We start from the raw sequence: 13,651 nt of genomic DNA on the forward strand, positions 1-13,651 counted from the left end.
GTTGAGTATGGAGGAAGAGGAGGGGGAGGAAGGGGACTGTGGTATAGACAGCCGGGTACCTGTATTAAAGAAGAAGCAGCCAGAGGTACAACTGTCTGAGGATGAGTTGAGTATGGAGGAAGAGGAGGAGGAGGAAGGGGACTGTGGTATAGACAGTCAGGTACCTGTATTAAAGAAGAAGCAGCCAGAGGTACAACTGTCTGAGGATGAGTTGAGTATGGAGGAAGAGGAGGAGGAGGAAGGGGACTGTGGTATAGACAGTCAGGTACCTGTATTAAAGAAGAAGCAGCCAGAGGTACAACTGTCTGAAGATGAGTTGAGTATGGAGGAAGAGGAGGAGGAGGAAGGGGACTGTGGTATAGACAGTCGGGTACCTGTATTAAAGAAGAAGCAGCCAGAGGTACAACTGTCTGAAGATGAGTTGAGTATGGAGGAAGAGGAGGAGGAGGAAGGGGACTGTGGTATAGACAGCCGGGTACCTGTATTAAAGAAGAAGCAGCCAGAGGTACAACTGTCTGAAGATGAGTTGAGTATGGAGGAAGAGGAGGAGGAGGAAGGGGACTGTGGTATAGACAGCCGGGTACCTGTATTAAAGAAGAAGCAGCCAGAGGTACAACTGTCTGAAGATGAGTTTAAGGAGGAGGATGGTGGTGTAGACAGCCAGACTCACACTTCCTCCCAGTTGTCAGGGGTAGCAAAGCAAAAGTACTACGATGACACAGAAAGAAGAAAGGGGCTACACTGATCAGGAGATGTACAGGTTGAGGAAAATGGTTCTGAAAATCAAACAGGAATCACAGCATGAAGAGTCAGAAGCAGTATAAGACAAATCATGTCCCGTCCTGGTCAATGTTGTTGATGATGTTTAAGACCAGTCTGGTTGATGAGGGTGTTGCACCGGGCCATCTTCCTCCTCCTACTGCTGGAGGAGCCACTGATACATGGAGCCAGGCTGGTGGTCTACGACTGGTGCCTTCCAGGATTTCCCAGAAACTGTTTTCCTCCACGACCATCACCCCACGGCGCATAGCGGCTGCAGCAGGATTGGGACTCAACAACACCGAGGCCGTAGCTCAGCTGCTCAACATGAGGTCTATATGCTGCACAAGAGACTTTTTTTTGCAGCTACGAAGTAAAATCTGTCTGAAGGAGGAGTTTTTTACAAATACTTGTTTGGACCACTCAGTGTTTTTTGTTTTTCCCTGAAACTGTTTTTTGTATGAGCTGGATTATAAAGAGATGATTGTGTTTGGGTATAAACTGTTGGACTGTTGGACTGTAGCGGATTTGGAATAAATGTCCTTTTAAAATTCAAAAATCTCTCTCTCTCTCTCTCTCTCTCTCTCTCTCTCTCTCTCTCTCTCTCTCTCTCTCTCTCTCTCTCTCTCTCTCTCTCTCTCTCTCTCTCTCTCTCTCTCTCTCTCTCTCTCTCTCTCTCTCTCTCTCTCTCTCTCTCCCTCTCTCCCTCCCTCGCTTAATTTGCAGCCTGTTTCCACGGTGCATATGTGTCCGTCAGTCTGTGTCCAGCTTTGCTGCAGAATATAAAGAGCAGTTTGTTGGTTTGCATACCTGAGGCTGATCACTAATCAGCCGCGCTATCGCACATCGGCTCCCCCGTGCCCCATGCCCACTCTCGCCCCGCTTGAAGCCAGGGCTAAACCACACCCCACTACCACAAATACCGACTGTCATCTTTGCCATGTTTGTGGAGGCTGTTCAGTCTCTGTAAACCACAGTGGAATGTTTTGACCGGGTAAGACGAACGCTGCAGCGGAAAAAAACTCCAGCAGAAAAAAAAGAAAAAAAGATTGAAGCATGATGTCAGTGTGGCCATGTTGCTGTCAGCTGGATACCAATGTAACGAATTCGGGGGGCAGCCGGGAACCGCCGCAGCCAGGACGCGAACCCGGGACTCCCGCACAACGGGCGACTAAAGGGTCCGACCCGTTGTTATTGTAGGTTATTTTAATGCAGTTTGTACATTAGCTTGCCTGCATTAGCTTTGGTCCAAGTGTGTCATTTTTACAACGGTGGACATTGTTAAATGGTGAGCTGACGGCACGAGCGAGCTGCTACTGTTCGTAGTCCAAGAAAATCAGTTGCAGCGGGTCTATTTCTCTCTACCTCCTACATCTGACTCTATCAGAACAGTGTTCTACTGTAGGACTGTCTGTCCAACAGAATCACGGCATCATCATCGTCATCACGCTTCAAATTGGTAAAATAATTAGGAAAATCATGGATTGCGGATTTAATTTGAATTAAAATCCCTAATGTGTTACCACTAATCTTGCTACACTAGTATTTATATTCTTGGTGGCATGACTGGATAATAGACCAGCTAGCTACCACATATAACGCGTTTGAAATTGAACAAGCATCATTGCAGTCACTGCCATGTCTTATAGCTGGACCCATCTCATCTCATCTTCAGCCGCTTTTCCGGGGTCGGGTCGTGGTGGCAGCAAGCTAAGTAGGGCACTCCAGACGTCCCTCTCCCCAGCAACGCCCTCCAGCTCCTCCTTCGGGGATCCCAAGGCGTTCCCAGGCCAGATTGGACATGCAGTCCCTCCAACGCGTTCTAGGTCTACCCCGGGGTCTCATCCCAGTTGGCGGTGCCCGGTAAACCGCCAAAGGAAGGCGCCCAGGAGGCATCCTAATCAGATACCCGAACCATCTCAACTGGCTCCTTTCGATGCGAAGGAGCAGCGGGTCTACTCCGAGCTCCCTCCGGATGTCCGAGCTCCTCACCCTATCTCTAAGGCTGAGCCCAGACACCCTACGGAGGAAACTCATTTCAGCCGCCTGTATCCGCGATCTCACCCTTTCGGTCACTACCCAAAGCTCATGACCATAGGTGAGGATTGGAACGAAGATTGACTGGTAAATTGAGAGCTTTGCCTTCCAGCTCAGCTCCCTCTTCACCACAACGGTCCGGTACAACGTCCGCATTACTGCTGACGCTGCACCAATACACCTGTCAATCTCCCGCTCCATCCTACCCTCACTCGTGAACAAGACCCCGAGATACTTGAACTCCTTCACTTGAGGCAACAACTCATCCCCAACCCGGAGGGAGCAACCCACCATTTTCCGGTAACCATGGCCTTAGACTTGGAGGTGCTGACTCTCATCCCGGCCATTTCACACTCAGCTGTAAACCTCCACAGTGCGCGCTGGGGGTCGCGTTCTGATGAAGCCAACAAAACCACATCATCTGCGAAGAGCAGAGATGCAATTCTGAGGTTCCCAAAACGGACACACTCCTCACCTTGGCTGTGCCTTGAGATCCTGTCCATGAACATCACAAACAGAATCGGATACAAGGGACAACCTTGGCGGAGTCCGACACCCGCCGAAAACATGTTTGACTTTGTGCCAAGAATGCGGACACAGCTCTCACTTTGGTTATACAAGGACCGGATGGCTTGTAGCAACTGCCCCGGTACCCCATACTTCCGCAGTACCCCCCCACCCCCAGAGTGCCCCGGGGTACACGGTCGTAACCCTTCTCCAAGTCCACAAAACACATGTAGACTGGATGGTCAAACTCCCATGCCCCCCTCAGCACTTCCGCAAGGGTAAAGAGTTGGCCCGTTGTTCCACGGCCAGGACGGAATCTGCATTGTTCCTCCTGGATCCGAGGTTCGACAATCGGTCGGAGCCTCCTTTCGAGCACCCTAGAGTAGACTTTCCCAGGGAGGCTGAGCAATGTGATGCCCCGATAATTAGAGCACACCCTCCGTTCCCCCTTTTCTGAATATGGGAACCACCACCCCTGCCACTCCACATGGACTGTCCCCGACCTCCACGCGAAACTGAAGAGGCGTGTCAACCAAGACAGCCCAACAATGTCCACAGCCTTCATCAACTCAGGGCGAATCTCATCCAAACCCTGCGCCTTGCCACCGAGGAGCTTTTTAACTACCTCAGAGACCTCTGCCAGGGATATGGGTGGGGATTCTCCTGAGTCTTCAGACTCTACCTCCTCCACTGAGGACGTGTTAGTCGGGTTCAGGAGCTCCTCAAAGTGTTCTTTCCACCTCTCGACAACATCCCCAGTCCGGGTCAACAGTTCCCCTCCGCGGCTGAACACAGCCTGAGCCAAGCCCTGCTTCCCCTTCCTGAGTCACCGGATGGTTTGCCAGAACTTCCTTGAGGCCAACCGAAAGTCCTCCTCCATAGCCTCGCCGAACTCCCCCCACACAGCTGGACCCTTCTTGTTTTTTTTGTTTTCAACCCCATGAAAGTGTCATTGCAAAAACAGAAGTGCCTCGAAAATGTCTGTTGACCATAAAAATCAACTGGGTTGAATTTGTCGCTTACTTTATTCCAAGGAGCTCGACATCGTGTTGTTACATCCACTTCACAAGTTTGAAGTATATCTGAGCTCATAAGAGTCGGAATATATTATCAGGCTGGGGTGTCATTTCACTGGGGATGAGGGGGACATACCCTTTCCCTTTTCAAAATCTTTTTATCCCTTTTTTAATTGCGAAAATAATGCTTAATAAGCCATTGTTTGGCAAGCTGTCAGATTCTGGCTGAGAATGTGAATTGGACTTCTGATTGTAAGGCCCGGAAATACTCCAAAAACCCGCCATTGGTGAGTAGTGGACACAGACAGCCTGCCTGCATGGTTCTATAGTACAGAGCTGTACAGCCATACGGATCAAAAAGGGAATCCCTTTTGTACTAGCTTCAGTAATTGCTGATAATAATGCCAGATACGTAATTGCTGCTGGTAAAGTTTGTGGTTCACAGATTGTTTTAGCTAATGTCTACGGTCCAAACCGAGAAGACCCACAGTTTTTCGCCTGCTTTACAGCTAAAATGCCAGATCTCCACGCACACCAACTAGTTTTGGGAGGTGACTTCAACTGCGTGCTGCGCCCAGGCCTGGACAAGTCCAGACCTAGACCCGATAGTGTTATTTCCAAATCTGGTAAGGTTCCCCTGTCATTTATGGACTTACAAACTTACAGACCCGTGGAGAAACACGAACCCAACAGTTAAATGATACTACTTTTTCTCGCCAGTTCACCACTCATATTCACGAATCGATTTTCTCTTGCTCGATAGCGGTTCTCTCCCATTAGTCACAGCCCGGCTCAGTTAGATACGCGGTTCCGCGGCAGTACTGTGGCACCGCAGCGCACTGGCGGCTAGAGCCATTGTTGCTGTGCAGTGATGAATTCATCAAGTTTATAAATGAGCAAACTGATGCCTACCCTAGACGTGAACTCGACCCCAGGTGTGTCATACACTACAATCTTGGAAGCCCTCAAAGCCTACCTTAGAGGACAAAGGATCTCTTATTCGGCTTTTGAGAAGCAAAAACGCACAAAACATCTTTCAGAACTGTCTACTCAGAGAGCAGGTATAGAGAAGAGATTTTCTACTGACCCAAAACCTGAATTATACAAGGAACGGCTACTGCTTCAGACTGAATTTGACAACTTGTCAATCACACATACTGAACGGCTTTTATTTAAATCAAGACAAACATTTTATGAACATGGCGACAAAACATGTGGCCTGCTATCCCGTCAACTGAAACAAGCGGAGGCTAACGGAGCTATTGCAGAGATACGTGTGGCACCTGGCGTGACGTCCATACATCCCAAAACTATTAATGACCGTTTCAAAGAATTGTATAGTACTCTCTATGCAACAGATGCCAATGTAGATACTTTCGAGGTTAATGCTTTTCGGTTCTATCAAAAACAAAACAAAAAAGAATAAAAAGGCAGAGATCCATTAGACTGTGATGCTTATCTGCCTATAAGCATTCTGTGTTCCGACTATAACGTTCTCACCAAGATCCTCTCCCACCGCATTGAAACAGTGCTTTCTAGCATCATTGCACCAGACCAAGCAGGTTTCATACTGGGTAGGCAATGCTTCTGCAACATACGTGGACTGTTTAATGTGCTCTATTCTTCTTATTCTACCCAACGAGCAGAAGCTGTACTTTCCCTGGATGCCGAGACAGCTTTTGATCGGATCGAATGGACGTACCGTCTGGCTGTTCTGGAAAGATTTGGATTCGGCCCAGTGTTCATTACATGGATCAGACTACTTTATGCAACCCCAAAGGCGTCAGTGCGAACCAATTCCATATGCTTAGACTATTATCCTCATCCATCGCAGCGTTAGATATGGCTGCGGCCCATCTCAATATTTATTTAATATTGCCGTTGAGCCCTTGGATATAGCCCTTAGAGCAGCAGAAAAGCTAGCTGGCATCGTGAGAGGGAGCTTTACCCTTAAAGTTTCACTTTATATGGATGACCTCCTTCTCTACATATCTGATTCAGTAGAATCCCTACCTTGGCTTATGTTTCACTACTCTCGGGCTATACATTAAACCTCTCCAAAAGTATTTTTCCTATTAATCAAATAGCGTCAGATCTTAACTACAATAATTTTCCATTTAAGCTGGAACACCATTCATTTACCTATCTGGGAATCACTGTTTCGCGATCTTATAACGATTTACATGGCCACACGTTTAAAAACGTACTAGAACGTGCAAAACGGGCCTCCCTACCGGTTTCCTTGGCCGGCAGGGTTAATCCATTTGAAATGACGGTGCTGCCTCGTTTCCTGTAACTGTTCCAAATGATTCCTTTCTTTTTTTCCTAAACCGATGTTTCGTGACCTTGGCGGTCACGTCTCTTGACTTGTTTGGACTAGATCCAGGCCACGATCAACAAGAACCATATTGGAGATGCCTAGGCTAACGGGAGGACTGGGACTGCCTAACTTTATGTGTCCTTACCGGTCAGCCAACATAGGTGAACTAACTTAGTGGACTGCAGTGTTTGAAAATAAAAGTGGCCCCGTCTGAGCCAGGTTTCAGCGAAACAGAGGGCAGCAGCGCGTGCAAAGTCCTCGTTCGTCCCGCTGAGGAGAAGCAGCTCCTCCGTTTTTCCAGGACTGGCGTAGAGATTCGCCAGGTGAAACGCAGGGAGTGCAGATCAGAATCCCAGCGCACCGGCCTGCCCCCCTCCCCCCACCCGCCTCCATGTCCCACAGAGAGCCGCCGTTCCTCCACCCGAGGTCTCCAAAAACAAAACAAAACAAACAAAACTTTGGGTGTTTGTGAAAACTGTGGAAGAAGTATCTGGAGTTACCTGCGTGCCGTCCAGCAGCTCCTCTCTGGTGAAAGTAATCAGGTTGGAGTAAGCGGACACAGCATAAACAGATCAAGTACTAGAGAGGACGGCGCCATCCGAAATCCGAAGAGTTGGATTTGCCTCTGGAAGACATGGGGGGGGGGGGGGGCAGAGAGAAGCAGCTCTGGTGGGTTATGATGACCGATTTGATTATTTCCCGGACTTTGTGTTGGTTACTGTAGTCCCTGAATGTATGTAGAAATGCATGACATGGGATTCATATATCACTTTCCTTTTCTGGGGGAGGACCCCGAGATCCCCCGTTTTATTGTCCCCCCCCCCTCTCAAACCAGAGTTACACCCTTGTTATCAGGCATTCCACTTATAAAAGTCTGTAAAAGACATTATGAGACTCGTTTGAAATTGACAAATGGTTGAATGCTCATCCAGATTTTTACCAACAAAGATGAAAATGTCCTTAGAAAAATATAATACAAGTCATAAAATAACAATGTGGAGATTCCGGAGAGGAGCGGCTGCAGATTTTGTTTCTTCTTTGAAACTGGAAGAAGATTGAGGAAGAGGGAGATGAGTCTGTCATCCGAACCCGAGTTAGCCGTCATGCAGCACACCTCTTCTGGTTATGTTGCATCTTACATTTGTCTTTAAAAAAATCCACCTCGGACCCTGAAGTCATGAAGACAAATAATGGTCCATTCTGAAAGCAATCCCCAGCACAGAGCAGGGTCATGACAACCGCTTCTCGGCAGTGGTCTGCATCAAAACCCACAGCTGGCTGATAAATAAACCGAGTCGATGTCTTTCTAAATTAGTGATGAATGATGAAAGTATATATGAACAAAGCACATGTGCTAATGGCCCTCTTTTGCACATGTTTTTACCAATCTTTCGTCACTTTCTCCTTCTCTATCCCTCCAAAGAGGTCTGGCTTGCGTTAAAGTGTCCAAAATAAGAGAGCGGGGGAAGAGAAGAAGAGAGAAACGGGCCAAGATGGGCGGCAAGTGAGGAGAAACACAACAAAAGAGGGATGGTGGTAGGGGAAGCATACACATATTGAGATAAGGAATTAATAAAATAGACTTTTTGGTCAGCAGCTTGACTGTAAACACTGCCGTCAGCTGGAGCCGTGTGTTTGATAGCCACGGTCAACAGTGGATAATAAACTACAAAGAGTGACTTGGTGTTCTCTCAGCGCTGCCTACACAGTCCCGCTCAGCGGTGCGTTTGGTGCGGGACAAGGCCCTCTGTGCGCCCCCCCCCCCCGCTTTCCGGCCTCCGGCAGGGGGACTCGCATGAGGATGGACACGTCACAAATCACCAAGTCCACTTCCTAACCCTCACTTACTGCAGAGATGCCTCATAATCTGACACGTTAGAAAACACAAGTTGTCAAAACTACCAACACAAACTACACAATACTGGTGTCAAAAAAGTATTGGACTAAAGTAAACACTATGTTGTAGCAAATTTAGGGGGCAGCCGGGAACCGCCACAGCCGGGACGCGAACCCGAATCTCCCGCACCACGGGCGACTGCGCTAACCAGTCGAATAAAGGGTCTGACCCGTTCGCCAAGGGCTAGCGAGTCTAGTCATTCATCCGTGATCGTTACACTCCCCCTCCCTCCTCCTCCTCCTCCTGGTTCTTCAGCTGGTTCTTCAGCTGGTTCTTCAGTTCGTCATTCAGTATAACCCCTTTGACTGACGTGAACCCATCATGTCCTCATGTGGGATCTGGTGGCTAACTATCTCCACATCACCCTCATCATCACTCTGACTCAGATGAAGAGGCTATAGCTAGAAAACAAAACACCCAAGTCTGATCTCTGCTGAAAAGTATTTTTTGAGTATTTTCCAAGACAGAAATACTGCTCCCTGAAGTAACACGTTACAAATTACATTCTGGTTTTTCCACACTGATCAAATAGAAATATCCAAATACTGAAAAGTAATTAAAATACATATCTCAAATACTTTTAATTCGAATACTGCCTATCCCCGCTCTCTCTCTCTCTCTCTCTCTCTCTCTCTCTCTCTCTCTCTCTCTCTCTCTCTCTCTCTCTCTCTCTCTCTCTCTCTCTCTCTCTCTCTCTCTCTCTCTCTCTCTTTGCCCCCCCTCTCTGTTTCTCTCTTTGTTTCTCTTCGTCTCTGTCTGTCTGTCTCTCTTTTTGTTTCCCCTCGCTCTCTCTGTCTATCTGTCTGTCTCTGTCTGTCTATCTCTCTCTCTGTTTGTCTCTCTCTCTGTTTGTCTCTCTCTCTGTCTGTCTGTCTCTGTCTGTCTATCTCTCTCTCTGTTTGTCTCTCTCTCTGTCTATCTGTCTGTCTCTGTCTGTCTCTCTCTCTCTCTGTTTGTCTCTCTCTCTGTTTGTCTCTCTCTCTGTCTGTCTGTCTGTCTGTCTCTGTCTGTCTCTCTCTCTCTCTCTGTTTGTCTCTCTCTCTGTCTATCTGTCTATCTCTGTCTGTCTATCTCTCTCTCTGTTTGTCTCTCTCTCTGTTTGTCTCTCTCTCTGTCTGTCTGTCTCTGTCTGTCTGTCTCTCTCTCTCTGTTTGTCTCTCTCTCTGTTTGTCTCTCTCTCTGTTTGTCTCTCTCTCTGTCTGTCTGTCTCTGTCTGTCTGTCTCTCTCTCTCTGTTTGTCTCTCTCTCTGTCTCTCAAATTCAAATTTGCTTTTATTAGCATGACAAATAGACATTTGTATTGCAAAGCGTACTCTCTCTCGCTCTCTGTCTCTCTCTGTCTGTCTCTCTTTGTTCCCACCCTCTTTGTTTCCCTGTCTCTGTCTCTGTCTGTCTCTCGCGTTTTGTCTGGCTCCATGTTATTGTCTCAAAAACAAACGCTTCTTCCCGGTGTGTGTGTGTGTGTGTGTGTGGGGGGGGAGGGGGGGTGGGGGTGGTGGGGGTGGGCTCACCCCTGACGGCGAGGGGCTTCATAAATCTTTACTGCGACTCGCAGTTCCTGGCTGTGTGGGTTGTTGGAGGGGCAGGAAAAAAGCACACCGAAGCACTCAGGAAGCTGCGCTGCAGTTAGAGCCCCCCCCCAAAAAAGGGGGGGGGGACCCAGGAATAACACGTCCAGCCTCGGCCCCGGCCGCTGCAGCGTGTTACCAGGGAGGTCACCAGGGGCTGCGTGACACAGCCCTAGGATGTGGATGAAGACGGTGTCAAACACAACACAAGGCCCCTGTCTGTCTGTGTGTGTGGACACAGCCTGATAGGCCGGCGTGCATAGGCTTTGACAGCTGTACTAATTGTAAACTCGGGTTGTGATGTATGAAATCCCGCCCAGGCCCTCGTGTTATTGTACCGGAGCGTCTGCACCGCTGCTGAGGCTTCCCTGGGCGTGAGCTTCCTACTGACATGCTATGTTTTTCTTCTTACCAGTGTGCTGCAGGCTTGCAAAATGTGCTTTGCAGCAGAAAACACTCTTCTTTTCTTTTTTTTTTTTTTTCAGGAAGGATTGGGGGGGGGAAAAAGGGATACCCCCTGGTGGAGGCAGGGCTATGAGTCTACTGATGAATTCAGAAAACTGCAAAATGTCGATGCTGCTTCATGTCTATGCTTCGCATCAACAAACTGTCATGACTCAAACGGTGGGAGGATGTTTTTGGTCTGCAGTGCTGGATCATCGCTAGTCGCTGCACGGAAAGCCGAGAGCTCGAGAGGAAAACCAACCTTCCGGACCGCTTCAGTTCCCTATGAGAGGCACCACGCTTCTGCCTGTAGTGCAGCCACTATTATTCATCCTGCAATGAGGGTTGTCAGCGACATCAAGCAAATCTGAAAAAAATATACCCGAGGATGTTGCCTGGGTCCATCTTGTCACTCCATATTTCATGTTTGCTAGCTTTGCTAGCAGTGGTGGGAGCCTCCAGACCGCCACAGAATAAGCATCATGTACCTATTTTGGCTGGGGATGATGGAGCCGGCGGTGTGAAATAGAGCGATGACAGAGAACAGTTTGTCCAGTGTCTTGGGGCTTAAATGGCTGTTTAAGTTGGCGTCCTGCGTGAGGACCCCATGTGCCAAATACCAAAAGCTCTCACACCCCATTGATAACGTGACTGACGGGGCATCCAGCTACTCCGCACACTACAAATCAGCGCCTCACATCGAGGCCTCTAGCGACTACAGCAGAGGCCACGGCTCCACCTGATAACCAAGAAGGTTCCACTTGTGTCATTTGCAGCAAGGCCTCTTCGGACCACATCAGTGCTGTGCGTGTGTGCGGGTTAGAGTGTGGGACGAGGCGTGGTTATGTGGGTTTCTGCTTGCAAACGTGGTGCGTCATATTATAGTAAGTGCCACAAATGACTTTTAAGATTTCGTCATTTGTTCACTCTCGGAGATTCCTGTGGCATTCCATCAGTTCCTGCTGCTCAGGCCTTCGCTTGATCTGCAGCAGGACTCGACGGGGTCCTGCTGTGCGTCAGAACAATGACTGCAGAAGGAAAGCCAGGCTCCCTTTTACTGCCTCCCGGTGACACTTTGCATCAATCACCAAAACCCCAAATCCCTCCACAAGAAAAGATGGACTAGCAGAGGCAAGTCAACAACGGCTCAGACTGTGCAGCGGTGGTGTTTGAAGCCAGGCGGAGGATTTGTTTGTTTGCCGAGACAAGCGGCCAAGTGCAGAGACCTTTAGAAAGGAAAAAGGAAAGCCCTCTCAGCCCAGCCTCGGTGTGGTGTTGGAGCCATCTGTCCACGGCAGCAAAGACAGCCACACAGCAGCAACTAGGTCCCATCAATAACAGGAATCGATACTCTCGGAGGATGATACTGAGCTATGTGTAATATTTTCCTGCCCTATAAAAGAAATGATGTCGGCTCACTCGTACAGTACTCAGTAATCACTTTTCCAAGTTGCCTTCGCGTACTGCTAATGTATTTAGTTGGCGAGGACTCCTTCTCTGTGTATTTCACTTGGCACACATTGTCCTGTACTTCTCTGGCCTAAACACTGGGTAGAAAGTGCAAGAATTTCAACAAGCAGTGACATAAATGCAGCCCCCTTCTTCATCTTCTGGTCTGACGGTAACATGAGCTGGCGACGTGGGTGACTGGGAGCAGAGCCGGGCCTGTTTGCAAGGCCCCTGGAAGAGATAATATCCTCTGTGTTTGTGGTCCTGTCAGGAAGTACGGCTTACGCAAAGCTGGTTGCTGCCCGGCGTCTGCAGGGTTGCCAGAGCCGCTAGGAGGGGGTATGGGTGGTCTGCAGCTGTCAGTCTTCCAACCTCCAGACATCGTCCAACCTTCAGAAAAGCAGTTGTCCTACTAATACGATGCAGATATGCTGCACGCCTCGGCCGGTTGCAAAAGCTTGGTAACCTTGTGTAGCCGAGAGCTGCAGAGGAGAGTTTAGAGTCTCACACCGAGCCAAAGAAAGAGGCAAGCACCACTTCATCACTCAAACCTGGAAGGCAAAGGCCAAAATCCTACACAGGGAGTGAGTACAACACAAAGCACCAGCCATACGTGATACTTTACTTACTCATACTTGGTGCTCATAATTACTCCCCACATGAGAAAGGAACACAGCACTTCACTTGGGGTCATGTGTCTGATCATATGTCTCTGGTGGCTCAGCCGCTGGTTGGTGAGCAGGCTTTATTAGATATTTGTCTAAGTACAGTACGAATGCTGAAACATGTGCCGAAGTCTAAAAGACACGCTTAGTCACCCGTCCCTCTTTTAGCATGTGGCACCATATGTCTTTGTGATTTTAATGTCCGCGTCCCGCCAAGCAACATTCCTTGCGTGTGCAAAATTGGTGAACAAAAGAACTTGACTTTACTTGAAAAACATGCTGGGTCAAAATGACCCAGCTGGTTAATGTTAAGTATATTCAAAATGTCGATGTTGTTTTTCCTTTCGTTTAGCAGCGCTCTTTCATATCGGGAACAAAGTAAAATGGGAGTTTAAGCCGGTTTCGCATCGCTCCATACTGGTTTCCTTGTGTAACACCACATCTAAATGTGAGAGAAGCAGCGTTGTTGTGCTGTGACGAAGTGAAAGACTTGAGACTCCAGATGGATGAGATGTTTTTCCTGGACCTTGGCACGTTGATGTTTTTCAGATTCTTATTTTAGTGGTCTGCTGAAGCACGGCTTCCTGAGTCGTCCTGATGGACCCGAGCCGAGGGTCTGTCAGCAGCATGAGAACCGATAAAACCCGCTACAGCCTGGTACTGCAGCACAGTCAGACAGACCGAGAAGAAGAAGAAACCCCAACGGGACTTCCCAGACACCTATTCTGCAATTCCCGGCAGCCACCACCCGAGCTGGAGCTCTGGTATCAGTTCTGGAATCAGTTCTGGTATCAGTTCTGGAATCAGTTCTGGTATCAGTTCTGGTATCAGTTCTGGAATCAGTTCTGGTATCAGTTCTGGAATCAGTTCTGGTATCAGTTCTGGTATCAGCTCTGGAATCAGTTCTGGTATCAGCTCTGGTATCAGTTCTGGTATCAGCTCTGGTATCAGTTCTGGTATCAGTTCTGGTATCAGTTCTGGAATCAGTT

This window comes from Lampris incognitus, chromosome 18, assembly GCF_029633865.1.
Source record: "Lampris incognitus isolate fLamInc1 chromosome 18, fLamInc1.hap2, whole genome shotgun sequence".
NCBI classification, from domain to species: Eukaryota; Metazoa; Chordata; class Actinopteri; order Lampriformes; family Lampridae; genus Lampris; species Lampris incognitus.